This window comes from Trachypithecus francoisi, unplaced genomic scaffold, assembly GCF_009764315.1.
Source record: "Trachypithecus francoisi isolate TF-2019V2 unplaced genomic scaffold, Tfra_2.0 Lachesis_group20, whole genome shotgun sequence".
NCBI lineage: Eukaryota > Metazoa > Chordata > Mammalia > Primates > Cercopithecidae > Trachypithecus > Trachypithecus francoisi.
Genome location: NW_022681466.1, coordinates 7,875,001 through 7,893,946, shown reverse-complemented (window position 1 = coordinate 7,893,946; position 18,946 = coordinate 7,875,001). Strand labels below are relative to the sequence as shown.

Genomic DNA, 18,946 nt, shown 5'->3' with positions numbered 1-18,946 from the left:
GCCTTGACACCCACCCCCACCCCTCCAAGGCTGAGTCTCTTCAAACTCTGCTCCTTCTGGCCTGGCCTTCTGGAGTGGGACAGGCGAGATGATAAGCATTGGGGCTGAGAACAGAGCATCCAGACCTTGGATCCTAGCTGCCCTGGCCAAGGTTTTGTTTGTCTAGTCCCAAGAGTCAGGCCCTTGGAGTCCAGGGAAGAGAGAAGGAACCACCTGGGCAGATAGACCCAAGTCAAGGGGCCAGGTGTCGCTAGCGTCCCCAATCTCCAGTCTGGCTCTGGCCCACATGGCAGCTGGAAGGGCCAGAGCTGGGTGGGTTCTGTCAATGCTTCTACAGGGTGTTTGCGGGGGTGGGGGCGGCAGGAGTCAAAAATGTTGGCCTTAGCTACAGGGCAAATGCAGATAGGACTTCCACGGAGAGGCAGTTCCCAACCCAAGGGCACAGCAGAGCTAGGGGAGCGGCCTCGGGGTCCAGGAAGGGGAGGTGTTCAGGCCCAGCTTCCCGGATAGAGTGTGACTAGAGACTAAAAGGGTCAAGGGAACAGGCCCACCTGGCCTGAGGATGAGGGCGCTGGAGGAAGGGGATGGGAGATGGGTGCTTTTTCTTGAGGGGAAGAGACGACTTGAAGACAGCAATCCAGACCTAGATGACGTGTTTGGTCTGGGGTGGAGTGAGGACGCCAAGAGGGAAAGGACGGCGCCCTGAAGAGACCAGCTCGGGCGAAAACAGGGCTCTGCCCAGGCGGGAACCCAGCTGGGTGGAAGGCGGAGGCGGGAACCCGGGAAGCAGACAGAGCAAAGGCTGCGTCCGGCAGGCCCCGCCCCCCGGAGCCCGGCCCCGCCCCCCGACCGCCCGCGCGCAGGTAGGGAAGAGGCGGAGCGCCGCCGCCCCGCCCCCGAGGAGCCACCGCCCAGCCGCTCGCAGGCGCCGCACGGAGCTGTGTCCCGGGGACTTGGGGCCGCAGGGAGGTGAGCGCGGGGCGACGAGCGGGGCAGGGCTCACGGCAGCCCAGCCACAGGCGCTGGAAGGGTCCCGAGGTTGTGCCCGAGACTGCCCTGGAGCGGTGGTGCGCGGCCAGGGAGGGTGCCCTGTGCCCGGTGCCCGCCCTGCGGAGCGCCTGGGTCCCACGTGGGCTCGGCTGGAGGCCCGGGCTGGCTCGGAAGGCGCCGGCGGGGCCGCTGGACCCGGTCTGCTGGCCCCTAGGGCTCCGCTCGAACAGGACGCCTAAGGGGTCCTTGGGCAACGGGGCGCCAAATGTAGGGGCAAGACTGATTGGGCAGAGGTTTAAACCTCCGGAGGAAGAGAGGGGACTGCGCAGGGCAGTCCCGCCTGCGTCCCAGAAGTGCCTGCACTTCAGACCCTTCTCTCCCCTCCGTTTTCTCCCGGGAGAGCACCGGGCAATCTGAGGCCGAAGTTTGTTAGTTGAGCCGGCCAAGGTGGAAACAGGTGCGGGCATGGGGATGAGGGAGCCGGACTCAAACCGCGGGGCTGGAACGGAGCTCAGAAATTGGGCCCAGGAGTCCTGACTTCTGGATGGAGGGGCTGGGGAAGGTTGGCTTGGGCTTGCCTTTTACCTTATTTAACCCCTCGGATGTTCCCCCAGGGCATTGGGTTAGAGATGGATGAGTCCCCTAGGGTACAGACCCCTCCCCACTCCCACGCCAGGGCGCAAAGGAAGCCTAGGTTTTGGTCCTGCCCCATTCCATGAAAGATTAACGGAGGGGGCTCTAGGGTTGGAGCTACTGAGAGGGTGGCAGCAGTTGTGTCTGAGGAGCAGAAGGCGGGGGTGGGGGAGCTGACCCCACATGGGGAGAGGCTGCTATTGCCTGGGCGGCTGGCATCAGGCCCCCAGTGTGTGCCATTTGCTGGTAAAATAATGAGACCAGCATCTGTCTTATTTGACCATCACTGTCTGTAGGGCAGGGAGTGGAGTGGAAAGGGAGGCGTGTTTTAGAGCAGTGGTTCTCAACCAGGGACGACTTTGCTTGCCATGGGATATTTGGCAATGTTGGAGTGATTTTGGGTGTCACACACTTGGGAGGGGAAATGAGTGTTGTTACTGGCAGGTAGTGGGTAGAGGCCAGGGACGCCACCAGATATCTTCAGGGCACAGGACAGTCTGGAGTAATTATCCAGCCCAAAGTGCTGTGCTGTGCCGTGCTGAGGCTGAGAAACCCTGCGCAGCACCTGGTCCGTCAGGTTCCTTCTCAATGATGCTCCCTCACTGGGGAAACTACCTCAGTTTTCCTGAGTGGTTAGGAGAGGAACTTGAAATAAACCTGAATGAGATAAGGGGTAAGGCGGTGTGAGGACACTTATTCCCCTTGCAAGAGTCCTCCTTTGGTGCCATGAACCACCACCGTTCCCGATCTCCACTGGCCCTGCAGGAAGCTGGTCTGGGTGCTGTGGGGTAGAGGTTGGGAACAGGGGATCCCGTCGCAGCCGAGGCCTGGAGTGCTTAACCCCAGGGCAGTCTCCCAGGAAGGCTGGGCCGAGGCAGCCCTTGAGCTCAAATATCCCTGGGCTGGAAGGGTGGGCAAAGGATGAACTCTGTTCCCATAGATTTTCCCAAAGCTGAATTGCTGAGGCTGGCATGGGTGCCTGATACCATGTGACCTGCTGGAATTTTCCCTTCTGAACTCACACCTAACTCCTCCAATGATGTACACCTTTTGAAAGCGACATCCAAGGAGTATCAGGGCTCCTAATTCCTGGAAGCTCCCCAGGCTGCTTTCCTCCTGCAATAAAGAGGGCACCCTGGGTTAGCGGACGAGCCCTGGAGTGGGCCCAGCTGCTGGCGGGGTGGGAGCATCCTGGCTGTGGTGTTAGCTGAGCAGAGGTGAGAGATGGGAGACATCAAAGCACAGGCCAGGCGGTCCCCCGGTAGGGATGACTCAGAGTTGTTTGTGTTGGGCTGGAGGAATGTACTTCCAATTTTCTGGCAACAAGGAGGGGTGGCTGGCACGGTGGTAGAGGATCGGATGAAGCAGCCACGTCCGTGCCCAGGAGCCAGAACTACTTCGCTGCCCTCCCTCCCCATTTTCTTGCAGTAGCCATTACACCCATCTGTTCACTTCTGGACTCGGCCTTCTTGCCTGGGAACCCTGGTGGAGGTTTTCGAGCTTGGCTTCTTTTTGCTGGTGTTGGTGGGGTTTTGTTTGTTTGTTTTTGTTTTTATTTTTGTTTTTTTTGGTCTCTCGAGTATAAAAGGCCGAAGTGAAACTCCCACCTTTTCATTTACACAAAAAACAAAAGTGGCCTCCATTGCTGTGAGCCTCTTGAGGGACAGGGCTGAGCACCCAGACTTAGACAAAGTTGTTCAGAAAGTCAGCGGTGGAGCTCAGGTGTGAACCCAGTTGCCCACCCTCAGGCCCAGCCCAGGAGCCCCACAAACAAACCCTCAGTGACTCCTACCTGTCTATATCTGGTGTAGACACACACACACACACACATACACGAGGCACACACACAGAAATACACACACACACGAACAGACACTCTCTTTCTCTCCAGCCTAGGAGGGGGACTTTTGTTCCTGTAAGAGGAGGAAAAAATCACACTACAAATGCTTTGGGTGACCTGGGACCCGAGTCCTGCTCTGGGGTCAGTGGTGCTGTTTTTGCTGTGGCCTCAGCTCTGGATACTGTGGTGGCCTCTCCACCAAGGTTTCTGTCCTCCTTGCTGTGTAAACTCTGCCCCAGACAAGGTGACAGATGACAGCAGAAGTCAAGGAGCTGCGCACACCTGCCCGTGAGTGTCCGAGTGGCATGGCTCAGCCTCCTGGTGCTTCCCTTTGGGCCTGGCCCCCGCCTGCCGCTGGCAAAGCACAGGGAAGACGTGTGCCCTCCTGGCTGCCTCTCCCCCTCCACACTCTCCTCAGATCTCTGTGCCACGCACTCTGGAGCAGGCCTCGGCACTGGCCTGTCTGCCCCAGGGGATTTCCAGAGTGAGCTCACGCATCTGCACCGGCTGCACTGGCTGTCGGAAGCAGCTCCCGGTTTCCTATCTAGCTGAGCCAGGCTGGGGGAGGAGTGGCGGGGACGTCTGCGCCTGCCCAAGTGCAGGCTGACCTCGGCAGTGGTGGTGGCTAGTCAGGGACAGCTCTCAGGGCACGGGCAGCTTCACAGGGAAACCAAGCCTGCCTGGAATGTCATTTTGCCTCCCAGGAGACCTGGATGGGTGTAAAGAAAAACACATCTTCTGGAAATACAAAGCGCCACCATGTCCATGGCCCCTCCTTCAGCAAATGTATCCGGGCGCCCAACTGGGAGTTGTTTGTGGTCCAAAAGCCACTGGAAGGCAGTTCCAGCCCCAATGCCCGGCTCCTCCAGGAAAGTGGTTTCAGCCCAGTGGGCAGTGCAGAAGCTGGGCTAGAGACACTGTTTGGAGTGTGAGGGGAACCTTGTGGAGCTGGGCCAAGGCCCAGGGGCTGCCGGGCACAGTCATCCATGTGTGTGCTCAATAGGATGGGGTCACTTAACTAGCCCGTGCCTCAGTTTCCCCAGCTGCACAGTGGGGTCACTAACAGTAATCTACCTGGAGGGTTGCATGAGGTGAGGATTCCCGTGGTGAAGGTGTGCAGCCTTCAGTGCAGTGCCTGGCCATGGCAGGAGCAGTGAGGGAAGCCGTCGTGATAATGGTGTTAGGGAGGCTTCAGGTAGGGGTGTGGCTGCCAGTCCATAGCACAGCCTTGGGAGATGGCCAAGGCCCTGCCTCATGGGCTATCAAGGACTAGATGGGAACATACATAGGGAGCAGTGGCACTGTTGTTGTTGTTGTTATTGTTATTCTGTAGGAGTGTGTCTGGGGTAGGGGGACCTCAGTGCCTTGGTGGCCAAGGGAAACGAGGGTGGGTTTCCATCTGGGCGTGAACTGTTGACCTCTGCCTGGGGATTTTCCTGGCCTGCCAGTGTGTGTGTCACTGACGGTGGGGTGGGGAGCAGATCATGGAGTTGGTGCCCCTCAGCTGTTCTTTCCCTGGCGTAGGTTCCTGGGGCTGGGAGCAGGGTAAAGCTACCTCAAGTCTTGGTTTTCTCCTCTGCCTCCCCCGTGTGGCCCCCAACCCTGTGCAAGCAGGTGGTGCAGGGATGGCTTCCTGCCCTGATCTCCGCCAAGGCTCCCCAGGTTGTCAGCTCCATGTAGCCATAAGAAGATCTGGGGCCGAGTGCAGTGGCTCATGCCTGTAATCCCAGCACTTTTGGGAGGCTGAAGCGAGTGGTCGCAAGGTCAGGAGATGGGGACCATCCTGGCTAACACAATGAAACTCCGTCTCTACTAAAAATACAAAAAATTAGCTGGGTGTGGTGGCAGGCACCTGTAGTCCCAGTTACTCGGGAGGCTGAGGCAGGAAAATCGCTTGAACTCAGAAGGCGGAGGTTGCAGTGAGCCGAGATCACACCACTGCACTCCAGCCTGGGCGGCAGGATGAGACTCCGTCTCAAAAAAAAAAAAGAGCTGGAAGAGGAGGGTTGAGGATGTGCTGTGGGGTTTGGAGTGGAAACAGGACTTTGAACCCTGGCCTAAGCCCCTTTTGACCTTGCCCGCCTGTGAGGATGATGACAGCTGCCTCTCACCCTCAGCCTCAATTAAATGAGCTCATGTTTGTAAAAGTCTTTTGCAAGCCGAGCAGTGCCACCCAGGCAGTTAGGTGCTGTCCCTTCTTCATGAATTAAAGGCCTTTGCACGCGGAACTCACTCCAGCACCCCAAACTCTCAGAGTCCTCACCCGTTCTTTTTCCCCTGCCCCTCACCAGCAGTTCCAGGGTGGCAGGACGCTGCAGAGTGTGGAGGTTAAGAGCGCGGGGCCCTGGCTGGGGTTGTAGCCCCACCACTCCCTAACTGTGGGACCTTGGATAGGTGACTTCATCTCTCTGAGCCTCAGTTTCCCCACCTGTCGAATAGAGATCTGTCCCCTGTGGGGCTCATGGCTCAGACAGAGACTAAGTGAGCGATGGTGGCAGAGCTCAGCCAGGAATAAGAGAAGCTTCCAACTGGGCGTTGGGTGTGTGCCAGGCAGCGTCCATTCATATCCGCTGCCATCTTCCCTGACTCCCTCCATGGTGGGGCGTCGCGCCATCTCACAGCAGGGGAGGCAGGCTCCGCAGCACCCACTTGCCCAAAGTCTCCCAGCAGGTAGGTGGCCAAGGCAGGTTTGAGTCCTGTCTCTGGCCCCTTATCCCTCCTCATTCCTCAGCAAGAGAGCCCCACGCTGCCCCAAAGCAAGGTGCGGGCCATGAGCGGTTGGCTTTGCAGGCCTGCTTGGGATGAGTAACCTGGTGGGCTGGTGTCCAGGTGTCCTGAAAGCCTGGCAGCCACTGGGGCTAGGGCCAGCCTCTTCCCTGGGAAGCAGGGAGCCCCAGGGCAAGGATCTGGGAAATTAGGTTTATTAGTTCCTTAATGACTGTTTACAAGCTCAAAAGTGTCTGCCTGGCATTTTCCCTCCCTGCTGAGGGACTCCATGCAGCCAGGGGCAGAACGGGGCCTCCAGAAGTGCTCTGAGTGTGTCAAGGGGCAGGCCAGGGCCACCATCAGCTCCCTGGGCTCTGCATGCTCACACCCAGCCAGCCCAGGCCTATTTCTGGCTGGGTGACACTGGGCAAGGTGCTTACCTCTCTGTACAGTGAGGCCTTGCACCTCAGCTGAGCTGCTCCTGGGGTAAGCCCGCATTCATGATGACATAGTCACCTAGATCTTAGACCCTGGGAGGATACTAGCATTCTATGCATACACAGACTGAGGCCCAGAGATGTGCAGTGGCTTGCGCAAGATCACACAGCGGTTAGAGATGGGCCTATGACCCTGTCTACCGCTATCAGGCCAGATTTTCACCATCTGGAGGCAGGTGGAAATCGGACAGGCTCCTACTTTGTAAGCGCAGGACAGAGCCCTGTCTGTGTACATGGGGCAGTCACAAATGGAAATGGCCTGGTCACACCTCAGTGTCAAGGAGCTCCAGCAGGAGTGAACCAGACCTCTCACGCAGACCCCAGGCTACGTCCCATCCTGCCCCAACCACTGGGCTTGTGCTGGACCGCCGCTGCTTCCAACAGCCCGTGAAAACTCGGCTGCCGGGATGCAGAGAGGCGGACTTTCATGAATGTTTGCAGCAAAGGGCAGTTCCCACCGAGCCTGTGTTGCTGTGGCACTGTTTGGTGCACACCCCACCCTGGAAACCTTCCAGTGTCCTGGTGTCTGACCCCAAATGGACAGGGCTTTTTGGGCCCCAGGGGCCACTTCTAACTCCTCCCCTTCACAACGATGCTGAGGGAGCAGGAGAACTGGGGTCTGGCGGCTGCGCATGTCCACTTCCCTTCATTGCCCTGAAGCCTGCAGTCCAGCCCCAGGCTCGGGAGCGGCTGTGTCTTCCCTGGGATGTGGAAGGCACCTGTATCCCTGCCCAGCTGCTGCCACTTGCCTGCCTCCACCAGCAGCTTTGTTTTGTTTTGTTTTGTTTTGTTTGTGTGTTTTTTGAGATGGAGTCTTGCTCTGTCGCCCAGGCTGGAGGGCAGTGGCGTGATCTCAGCTCACTTCAACCTCCACCTCCCAGGTTCAAGTGATTCTCCTGCCTCAGCCTCCTGAGTAGCGGGGATTACAGGTACCTGCCATCACGCTTGGCTAATTTTTGTATTTTTAGTAGAGATGGGGTTTTACCATGGTGGCCAGGCTAGTCTAGAACTCCTGACCTCGGGTGATCCGCCCACCTCAGTCTCCCAAAGTGCTGGGATTATAGGCGTGAGCCACTGTGCCCAGCCTCCACCAGCAGCTTTTGAAATCCAGAAATTTCCAGGGGAGGGCACTGTGGTGGTTGGGGCCCGGCACTGTGTCCAGCTCAAGAGGCCTGGCTGCACTGCCACCTCCTTTGATGCCCTCCCCTGTATCTTGCCAGCAACTGCTGCACCTTGGGCTTTGGGGATGCAGGGCTCAGGCACCCCCAGCTCAGCCTACTTCCTGGACCAGGAACCCCAGCAGAGGAGGGGCGTTTGTATCTCTGCCATCCCCGCTGGCAACGGGTCCTGAGAAAACCCAGATGGTTGGTGCAGAGGGGGCGTCAGGCTGCACCACCCTAAGAACATGACATGTCACCCCCCAGTCCCCCGCAACACACACACGCAGGTTCACACTCTCACACCCTGATCTTGGTGGCTCCCTGGAGCGCAGCGCCCGCTTCCCGTGTCTGTGGTTGGCTTATGACACCCCAGCCACTCTAACCAAGTTAAAGGGAGCCCAGAGCCTGGGGCCTGATGGGAAAAAGCCCAAAGAAGTCAGGGGATGGTCAAGCCCCTGAACCTGCCCCTGGGGGTTCTTGATCTTCTGAACTGAGTTTGGGGCAAGCCCAGGAGGGGCGAGGAGGAGAAAGAAACGGCTCTCTGGGCCAGGGCCCGCTGTCAGTGGGATGTCTGGGGAGGTGTGTGAACCCACAGGCCGTTTTGTTTCTCTCCATCAGCGGCTGTGGGCTGAAGCATGTACCGGCGGAGTGGGTTGAGATCGTGTCTGCGCCCACTTGCCACCAGCTCCGGCCTCTGGGGAGGTGGTGCTGAAAGGGAGGGAGAGCAGCTCCTGTTTGGCTCCTGGAGACAGACAGCTAGGTGTCCCACCCTCAGAGTCCCCAACCCCCTCTCCCCTCTGCTAACTCTGCCGGTGGAGCTCACGCCGCAGCTTATGCCACCCCTGCCCTCCTATTTTGTCTCTCATGACTCTCCCCAAAACCTGCCTCCAGCCAGCCTTCTTGCCACTTTCCTGCCCTTTACTCTTGCCCCTTCTACCTCTTGCCAGGGCAAGGAAGTGTGCAGGGCAGCGTCACTGGCTATGTGAGGCCCAACTTGGGGATGCATGGGGAGATGTGAGGACAGTTGTCCCATGAGCTGTCCTTCCGGGCCTCTGGGGCTGGAGAAACTCCGGGGTCAGCAGAACCACGGGTTTTACTGGGGATTGCACGGTGGGTGAGGCCCAGCTTCCTCTTTGCCACTTTCTAAAAATGCCCTGGTTCCCAGCAGGGCCACAGGCAGGGAAAATGAGTTTCAGTTTCTATGGCAGGGAAGCTGGGGAGAGAAGCAGTTTCCTCGTCCCCAGCCCTCACCCTAACATCCTGTGATTCAACCGGGAAGACGTAGCCCCAAGCCTCCCACTGCCCTCCTTCTGTCCTGACTGCCCACTCCCGGGGACACCCGGTGACTGGCTTCGCCCACCCGCAGCTCTGGAGCCAGGCTGGAAGCAGCTTCCGGCCCAGGGGGTGGTTTCCCCACTTCCTCTCTTCAGGTGGCTAGAGCCCCTCCCTTCAGGAGGTCCCCTAAACTTCCTGATCATATCCAGTGGGTAATAGTGGTCTCCCTCTTTCCTGTCTGGAGGGGAAGAGGCTGCTTACTCCTTATCCAAGGGCCTGTCCCACCCCTTTGTCCCCATTTCTGGCCACATGCAGGCTAAGCCCTTGCATCAAGCCTCTGCCTGTTTCCCTCTGGGCTGCGCCTGCCATGCTCTCCCTGCCCCGCCCCCTAAAGCCCATAGAGCCCAGGGCTTGTGGGGACTGCACCCTTCATTAGCAAGACTCGGAGCCTCTAGAAACCCACTTGTGTGGGGGTGGGGAGTGTAGGGAGGTTGGTGGCACCAGGTGGAGAGAGAGAGGGAACTGAAGTTGGGAGGGGCAGTAGGCTGGGCCTGCGTGAAGGAGTGTGGCTTGTACAGTCCGCATGTTGGGGGGACCCTTGTACCCTGCCTGGGCTGGCTGGTAGGGCTTTGTTGGGGACCTCCCTGGGGGTGGCCTTGCTTACCCAGCTGTGCAGGACAGGCTTGGTTGGGAGTGCCCAGCCCCACCCTTTGTGGGGAAACCGGATTCTCTGGGCAGCAGTGGTAAATGGTGTCTGAGTCTGCATTTCTGTTGGATGTGCCTGAGCTCCGCTGCTGCTAGCTGGGTTATGCTATCTCCAGAGCTCTCTGCAGTGGGGGAGGCCCTGAGCCTGGGCAGGGGAGCGTGCAGAGGCCTCAGCCCGTGGGACCTGGGGGTGATCTGAACTCTGCACTTTACTTTCTCTCAGGATTTCCCCGCCCCACCCTAAAGGAGGAGGAAATAGAGTCTGTCCCACCCTAAGCCCCAGTCCCTCTCCTCAGGTCCCTTTGGCATCTCCCAGCTGGGCTGGGGCTGAAGGCCCTTCTCTGGGGTTGGCCACAGTGAGGCCAGGATCTGGCTGGGCAGGTGGCAGTGTTCCGCCTGTGGGCTGGGTGCGGAGGTGGGCCTGGGGGTCTTAGAGAGACAGCGGCGGATGTGACTGTGGGCCAGGAGGAAGCCTGGTCCCAGGGTGTCACCATTTCCCCTGCAGTGAGCAAGCATTTCTAGGGCTCGGAGACAAGTGCTGTGTGGGGCGGCTCCAGCTCGCCAGGACTTTTTTTCTGTCTGGTTCCTGCCATCTGGACTTGAGCCATGCTGAAGGCCAGAGTGGGTCTAACAGTCTCCACTCCTTTCCCCGTTGAGCCCCAAGGAGGGGACTGGGCTTTTGCACCCCTACCCCAACTTCTGCACGAGTTGGAGGTGGTTGATCTCAATGGTGGAAAGCGGCTGGTGTAATCATGCTTTCATACTCCATGTTTAGGCTTCATAGGTGTCAGAGCTGGGCCGTGACCTTATCCCATTCCCTCAGAGAAGGGAACTGAGGCCGGAGAGTGTAGCTGCTGTCGGGCCACCGCCCAGGCCTCTTGTGCTCTGTGGTTCAGACGGTGCTCCTGATGCCAGGCTCCTGTCCAGGAAGATGTGCCCACCTGCCTTGGTCCTGTCTCTGCTCTCTGGTCTCAGGCCACCTCTCTTTGGAACCCCCACCCCCCACCGATTGCCCTGGGGCTGACCAAGCTCTCCTCTCCCTCAGTGGGGGTTTTGGGAGCCTCTGTCATCAGGAGGTTGGCACAGCAGTGCAGCGGATCCTGGGCGGGGGTCTCAGCTGGGATGGCCTGGCCTTGGGATAGGGAGGCTGGCTGGAGAGAACCCCAGATCCAAAAGCAGTGCCTGCGGCGGGCTAGGGAGCTAGGTGGGGAGTCTAGTGGGGAGGTCCACTGGACACTTATCCTGGCACAGCATGTAGCGTCCTCCATCCTGGCCCTGCTAAGGGGGCACAGCCAGCAGGGCAGGAGCTCTCAGTGGAGCCCTCCAAAGGGGGCTGCTTTCTGGAGCAGCTGCAGGATGGGGGAGACCACTTCCGTCTAGGGCTGCTATGGACTGACTGACCACCTCCATCCCCACCCTCTCACTAGCTTCCGCTTCCCATTCAGTCAGCCATTGATGAGGGCCCACTGGATGCAGAATCCTGGGCTGCCCGGGGTTGGGTAGGGGACTCCTACACGTAGGTAAATCTGCGAGATGCTGGAGAGAGCAGGCAATAAAGTGACTGATTCTCTCTGGAGGTGACGTTTCACTTTCCTAGTAGGGCTTGGCCAGGCAGGGAAGGTGGAGCCTTGTGTGCCAGGCGCAACACTTCAGATGAGAGGAGGTGAGAGCTTGGGGATGGCACAGGGATGCGGTTTGTCTGGTGAGGGTGTGGCAGGGAGGGCCAGCCTGAAGGGACCTCCAGGGAGGTGTGAACAGATCTGAGTTCCAGAAAGATCCTACCTGCTTGGCAACCTTAACTGAACTGGAGTCTGGAGGCCCCACCCTTGCACCTGGCTCCTTCCACTACTTGCCTCCCATTCCCCAATGCCAGTTCCCCAGGGCAGTGCCCTCCCCATGCCCTCTTGGTGTACCCTGGTCCCAAAGGAGGCCAAACTATGAACTTTTCCTGCAGAGGTCCCAGGTGAGGCTGTTGTCTTGGAGCTGTCCCCAGAGCCGGCTCAGGACGAGGGGACCTGGCCACAGCTCCAACCGAGTGGGGTCCCGGTGTGGCTGCCAGGGCTCCTTGGCACCAACCCAGCCCAGTGGATTGATCTCTGAGGACCTCGTCATACTTGGCCGGGCAGTCTGCCCTGGGGCGTGGGGTCAAGACGCCCTAGCACTTTGGGATGGAAGGAGGTGAAGCCTGCTGGACTAGCCTTAAAGAAGCGGGAGACATCCTAGCTCTGCCTCAGTATTTCTCCTCTGCACCCAGCATTCTGCTCCCCAAATGTCCCAAATATGCGGGGGATCAAGGAACATTGCTTGATGGAATCACTGGGGGTCCTGGGCTACTCCCCAGCCTCTGGTTTGCCCCATAGTGGCCCCTTAGGCACCTCTGGGGACCCCCAGGCCTCTGAGGAGCTTTGTTTGGAAAGCACTGGAATGCTGGACCAAGTTCCCTCTCTGGCTCCCTGAGAGCGGGGTCTTCTAGCCCCAGTCTTAGGGCAGGAGGGAGCCCGTCCCCTAGGAGCCCCCAGGCCCCGGAGCCAGACATCGGGCATCCTAGCTGCACACTTTCTTGGCTATATGAGCTCGGGCAAGTTACTGAACCCCTCTGAGCCTCCGTTCACCATCTACAGAATGGAAGACACGCTAACGTCTCCCTGGAAGGTGTTTTGAAGGGTAATGCGTGTAAAGGCCCAAACAAGGCCCAGCACAGTTAAGGACTTAATCCTTCCTGGCCTCGAGAGGGATTCCGGCACCTTGGGGTTCCCCTCAAAGGAGGACCTGGTCAGGACGTCTTAAAAACAAACAGGAATGCCCCTGGGTTTTGTGCTTTAAAATGGTTGATTTTATATTGTATGGCTTTTACCTTCAATAAATTACTAATCAAAGCAACAAAACACTTCCAGATCATTTGAACTTTGCCTTAAGTATCAGAAGGCAGCTAGTAATTTCTGGACTTTGAAAGTTAAATATGTGGGGTTCTTTTGTTTTGTTTTGTTTTGTTTCAAGACTGAGTCTTGCTCTGTCACCCAGGCTGGATTGCAGTGGTGCGGTCTCAGCTCACTGCAACCTCTACCTCCCAGATTCAAGCAATTCTCTTGCCTCACCCTCCCTAGTAGCTGGGATTACAGGCTTGTGCCACCACACCTGGCTAGTTATTTTGTTGTTTTTGGTTTTGGTTTTGGTTTTGTGACAGAGTCTCGCGCTGTCGCCCGGGCTGGAGTGCAATGGCACGATCTCAGCTCACTGCAACCTCTGCCTCCCATGTTTAAGTGATTCTCCTGCCTCAGCCTACTGAGTAGCTGGGATTATAGGCGCCTGCCACCACACTCAGCTAATTTTTTTGTATTTTTAGTAGAGATGGGGTTTCACTATGTTGGCCAGACTGGTCTCGAACTCTTGACCTCATGATCCACCCGCCTTAGCCTCCCAAAGTGCTGGGATTACAGGCATGAGCCACTGCACCCAGCCCTGGCTAATTTTTGAATTCTTAGTAGAGATGAGGTTTCACCATGTTGGCCAGGCTGGTCTCGAACTCTTGACCTCATAATCTGCCCACCTCGGCCTCCCAAAGTGCTGGGATTACAGGCGTGAGCGCCTGCGCCCAGCCCAAAAATACATGGTTTTATTTGTTTTTTGAGACAGAGTCTCCTTGTGGCCCAGGCTGGAGTGCAATGGCACAATCTCGACTCACTGCAACCTCTGCCTCCCAGGTTCAAGCAATTCTCCTGCCTCAACCTCCCGAGTAGCTGGTACTAAAGGTGTGCACCACCATGCCCAGCTAATTTTTGTATTTTTAGTAGAGATGGTTTTTCACGGCCGGGCGCGGTGGCTCAAGCCTGTAATCCCAGCACTTTGGGAGGCCGAGACGGGCGGATCATGAGGTCAGGAGATCGAGACCATCCTGGCTAACATGGTGAAACCCCGTCTCTACTAAAAATACGAAAAAAACTAGCCGGGCGAGGTGGCGGGCGCCTGTAGTCCCAGCTACTCGGGAGGCTGAGGCAGGAGAATGGCGGGAACCCGGGAGGCGGAGCTTGCAGTGAGCTGAGATCCGGCCACTGCACTCCAGCCCTGGCAACAGAGCGAGACTCCGTCTCAAAAAAAAAAAAAAAAAAAAGAGATGGTTTTTCACCATGTTGGCCAGGCTGATCTTGAACTCCGGACCTCAGGTGATCTACCTGCCTCAGACTCCCAAAGTGCTGGGATTACAGGTGTGAGCGGCTGCACCTGGCCGAAAGTTAAATGTTTCTGTACCATTCAAGTAATATTGAGAAAAATAACAGGGGCCATCTTGACTTTAATGTCCCATTCCAATCAGGTTCTCAGACCAGAGGACTGTTGTTAGGTGAGTGACTGTAAACACCCTGAGGCCAGTGCCCCTTGCTGCTTGGCACTCGGAGATGTCTGATTAGCACCTTTAATCCCTCACCAGTAAGGCAGGTGGAATTGGCCCCATTTTACAGATGGGAAGACTGAGGTCAGGAAGGTTAAAGCACTCAGTGGTGGGCATGCTCCCTGGAACCGGCCCTCCTTTCTTCCAGCTGTGAGTGCCCAGGAAGCTGCACCGCATGGCCTGGAGCTGTCTGTCCATCCTTGCGGCCACCTATCTGTCTGTCGACCCTTCCACATACTGAGGCTTTTCGCCGGAGCATTTGTACAGAGCAAGGAGAAGACAAGAACATGCTCTAAAGCCCTTCACAGCAAGACCCAGGAAGCCGCAGGCAAACTCAGACTCGAAGGTAGGAAGCTGGGCGGCTGGGTGGCTGGACCCAGGGCACTGACTGCTGTGGCCACATCCAGACGCCTCCTGCGGGGTCCACACTCTCTATCTGAACAGCGGTAGACAGTGAATGAAGCAAGTTAATTCAGGGAGCGACAGGGAGGAATAAGGGCAGGGAAGGGATGGGCGCGGTGGCTCATGCCTGTAATCCCAGCGTTTTGGGAGGCTGAGGTGAGTGGATCACCTGAGGTCAGGAGTTCAAGACTGGCCTGACCAACATGGCAAAACCCCATCTCTACTAAAAATACAAAAAAATTAGCTGGGCATGGTGGCATGCACCTGTAGTCCCAGCTACTTGGGAGGCTGAGGCAGGAGAATCGCTCGAACCTGGGAGGCAGAGGTTGCAGTGAGCCGAGATCATGCCACTGCACTCCAGCCTGGGCTACAGATTGAGACTCTGTCTCAAAAAAAAAAAAAAAATGCCAGGCACGCTGGCTCACACCTGTAATCCGAGCACTTTGGGAGGCCGAGGCGTGTGGATCACCTGAGGTCGGGAGTTTGAGACCAGCCTGACCAAGGTGGAGAAACCTGGTCTCTATTAAAATTACAAAATTAGCTGGGCATGGTGGTGCATGCCTGTAATCCCAGCTACTCGGGAGGCTGAGACAGGAGAATCGCTTGAACCCAGGAGGCAGAGGCTGCAGTGAGCCGAGATTGTGCCATTGCATAGCAGCCTGGGCAATAAGAGCAAAACTCTGTCTCAAAAAAAAGAAAAAAAAACCAGGAAGGGAGGTGAAGTGGGACCGGCACTGCTCAAAGTGGGGCAGGAGGGCACTTGAACCGCAACAAGGAGGCTGAGAAGAGCCAGCCCCTCCGCTGTGTGATGGTCTGGGACAGTCACTGGACTGGCTCATTCAGAGGCCCAACATTATGGAGCACCTGCTTCGCTGAGAGAGAATTCACACACCAGTTGATTCACCCATTTAAAGTGGACCATTAGTGTTTTTATTTATTTATTTTTATTTTTTTTTTTTTTGAGACGGAGTTTTGCTCTGTCGCCCAGGCTGGAGTGCGGTGGCCGGATCTCAGCTCACTGCAAGCTCCGCCTCCCGGGTTCCCGCCATTCTCCTGCCTCAGCCTCCCGAGTAGCTGGGACTACAGGCGCCCGCCGCCACGCCCGGCTAGTTTTTTGTATTTATTTTTAGTAGAGACGGGGTTTCACCGTGTTAGCCAGGATGGTCTCGATCTCCTGACCTCGTGATCCGCCCGTCTCGGCCTCCCAAAGTGTTTATTTATTAATTTATTTTTTGAGACAGGGTCTCACTCTGTTGTCCAGGCTGGAGTGCAGTGGCGAGATCATGGCTCACTGCAGCCTCGACCTTCCAAGCTCAAGCCATCCCTCTGCCTCAGCCTCCTGAGTAGCTGGGACTATATGTATGCACCACCATATCTGGCTAATTTTTTAATTTTTTTGTACAGATGGAGTCTCACTATGTTGCCCAGGCTGGTCTTGAACTCCTGGTCTCAAGTGATCTTCCTGCTTCAAACTCTCAAATTGCTGGGATTACAGGCGTGAACCACCGCTCCCAACCCTCCGTGGTTTTAATGTATTCACAGAGGCTGGGCATGGTGGCTCACACTTGTAATCTCAGCACTTTGAGAGGCTGAAGCAAACTTGAGGTCAGGAGTTCCAGAATAGCCTGGCCAACATGGTGAAACCCCATCTCTACTAAAGATACAAAAATTACCCAGGCATGGTGGCTTGCACCTGTATTCCCAGCTACTCGGGAGGCTGAGGCAGGAGAATCACTTGAACCTGGAAAGCAGAGGTTGGCAGTGAGTCAAAATTGCACCACTGCACTCTAGTCTGGGTGACAGAGCAAGACTCTGTCCCAAAAATATATACGTGTGTGTGTATATGTACATATTTATACATATTCACAGAATTGTGCCACCATCACCACAGTTTTAGATTGCTTTCATCACCCCCTAATGAAAGCCTGCACCCTTTAGCTGTCATCCCCCACCCAGTCCCTACCTTTCCAGCCCTAAGAACCGCTACCCTGCTTCTGTCTGTAGATTTCCCTATTCTATTCTGGGCTTTCATATGAATGGACTCATGCAGAGGTGGCCACTGTGACTGGCTCCTGTCCCTGGGCACAATGTTCTCGAGGCTCGCCCATGTTGTAGCTTTGTTGGGACTTCCTTCCTTTCGTGGCTGAAGGATGCTCCATTGTATGGCTCAATCACATTTTATGTTCGTGCCTTCATCTGCTGACGAGCACTTGTTCTGTTTCTGTTTCCCTGCTCGGGCTCTGCAGAGCCGTGCGCCGGACACTTCCTGTCCAGGTGTCTGTGTGGACACAATGCTTCAGTGTGTGAAGCCATCTGCTCTTTTTTTTTTCCCCTGAAACGGAGTCTCACTCTGTCACCTAGGCTGGAGTGCAGCGGTGAGATCTCGGCTCACCACTAACTCGGCCTCCCGGATTCAAGCGATTCTCCTGCCTCAGCCTCCAGGGTAGCTAGGATTACAGGGATGCGCCACCACACCCAGCTAATGTTTTTTGTATTTTTAGTAGAGATAGGCTGTCTCCATGTTGGTCAGGCTGGTATCGAACTCCTGACCTCAGGTGATCCGCCCACCTCTGCCTCCCAAAGTGCTGGGATTACAGGCATGAACCACCGCGCCCAGCCACAGCTGGGGGTTTTAACAAGAAGACAGTCATGGGGCAGAGCAAGAGATGAAAGGAAGAGAATGAAACAGGCAGAGGGTGTTAATTCTGGTGGAGTCAGAGGGGAATTGGGGACTGGCGGCATATGCATGGGAAAGCCCCAGATGGAGTGCTGGGCAAGAGCCACTGAAATTCGGAATGCACTTACCCTTCAACCCAGCCATTCTGCTTCCAGAACTTGATCTTGTAATACTAAAACAAGCACATGTGGTGTATGCAAGGGTGTTAGTTGCAACATCAGACCCATGTCTCAAATTCCGGAAACATCCTAAATAACCAGCAATCCAGACTTAAGTGAATCTTGGTGCATTCCACTCTATGAAATCTTTGCATTCATCAAAAAAGACAGAGGCCTAGGGCCAGGCATGGTGGCTCACACCTGTAATCCCAGCACTTTGGGAGGCTGAGACAGGTGGATCACCTGAGGTCAGGAGTTCAAGACCAGCCTGACCAACATGGAGAAACCCCATCTCTACTAAAAATACAAAATTAGCCTGGCATGGTGGCCCATGCCTGTAATCCCAGCTACTCAGGAGGCGGAGGCAGGAGAATCACTTGAACCTGGGAGGTGGAGGTTGCAGTGAGCCGAGATCACGCCACTACACTCCAACCTGGGTGACAGAGTGAGACCCCATCTCAAAAAAAAAAAAAAAAAAGGTCTATCTGTATGTGTTAACAGGGAAATTTGTCTACAATGCAGATAGAGTGTGGACAGGGCATGGTGGCTTACGCCTGTAACCCCAGCTACTCGGGAGGCTGAGGCAGGAGAATTGCTTGAACCTGGGAGGCGGAGGGTGCAATGAGCCAAGATCACACCACTGCACTCCAGCCTGGGCAACAGAGTGAGACCCTGTCTCAAAAAAAAAAAAAAAACAGTTACGAGTTATGTGTAAAATTTTGAAGTATGTAGTTTCCAGGCCCAGAGAGGCCTTCCAGAGGATGGGGGGAAAGGTGGGTCATGTGCTCATGTTCTGCTTTATAGAATACTGAATTTTTTTTTCTTTTTGTTGAGATGGAGTCTCTCACTGTCACCCAGCCTGGAGTGCAATGGCACAATCTCGACTCACTGCAACCTCCGCCTCCCGCGTTCAAGCAATTCTCCTGCCTCAGCCTCCCGAGTAGCTGGGACTACAGGCGTCCACCACCACGCCTGGCTAATTTTTGTGTTTTTAGTAGAGAAGGGGTTTTACCGTGTTGGCCAGGCTGGTCTCGAACTCCTGACCTCGTGATCTGCCCACCTCAGCCTCCCAAAGGGCTGGGGTTACAGGCGTGAGCTACTGCGCCCGGCTGAATTTTTTTTTTCTTTGAGACCGAGTCTTACTCTGTCGCCCAGGCTAGAGTGCAGTGCTATGACCTTGGCTCACAGCAATCCCTGCCTCTCGTGTTCAAGCGATTCTCCTGCCTCAGCCTCCGGAGTAGTTGGAACTACAGGCATGAGGCACTACGCCTGGCTGATTTTTGTATTTTAGTAGAGATGGAGTTTCACGTTGTTGGCCAGGCTGGTCTCAAACTCCTGGCCTCAAGTGATCCATCCACCTCGGCCTCCCAAAGTGTTGGAATTATAGGTGTGAGCCACTGCACCCGGCTGTGTGATTTTTTTTTTTTTCAATGAGTGTATGCCACTTTTATTGTTAAACAATGTTCTCACTATGGGGGAAAAGTGCCAGACAGGTGGCAGTTTTAGTTATCTTTTTTTT

The 18,946-nt window shown here is 56.1% G+C and overlaps 1 protein-coding gene across 1 annotated transcript in view; it reads left to right on the top strand.

The window, feature by feature from the left end:
• Positions 1–894: 894 nt before the first annotated feature.
• The window catches only part of RHBDF2 (rhomboid 5 homolog 2), a 30,369-nt gene continuing 12,317 nt past the window's right edge, over positions 895–18,946 (top strand). Inside the window, exons 1-2 of the mRNA XM_033182292.1 lie at positions 895–969; positions 14,339–14,536. The gene's annotated coding sequence lies outside the window, so the exon portion shown is untranslated. The remainder of the gene's footprint in view (positions 970–14,338; positions 14,537–18,946) is intronic.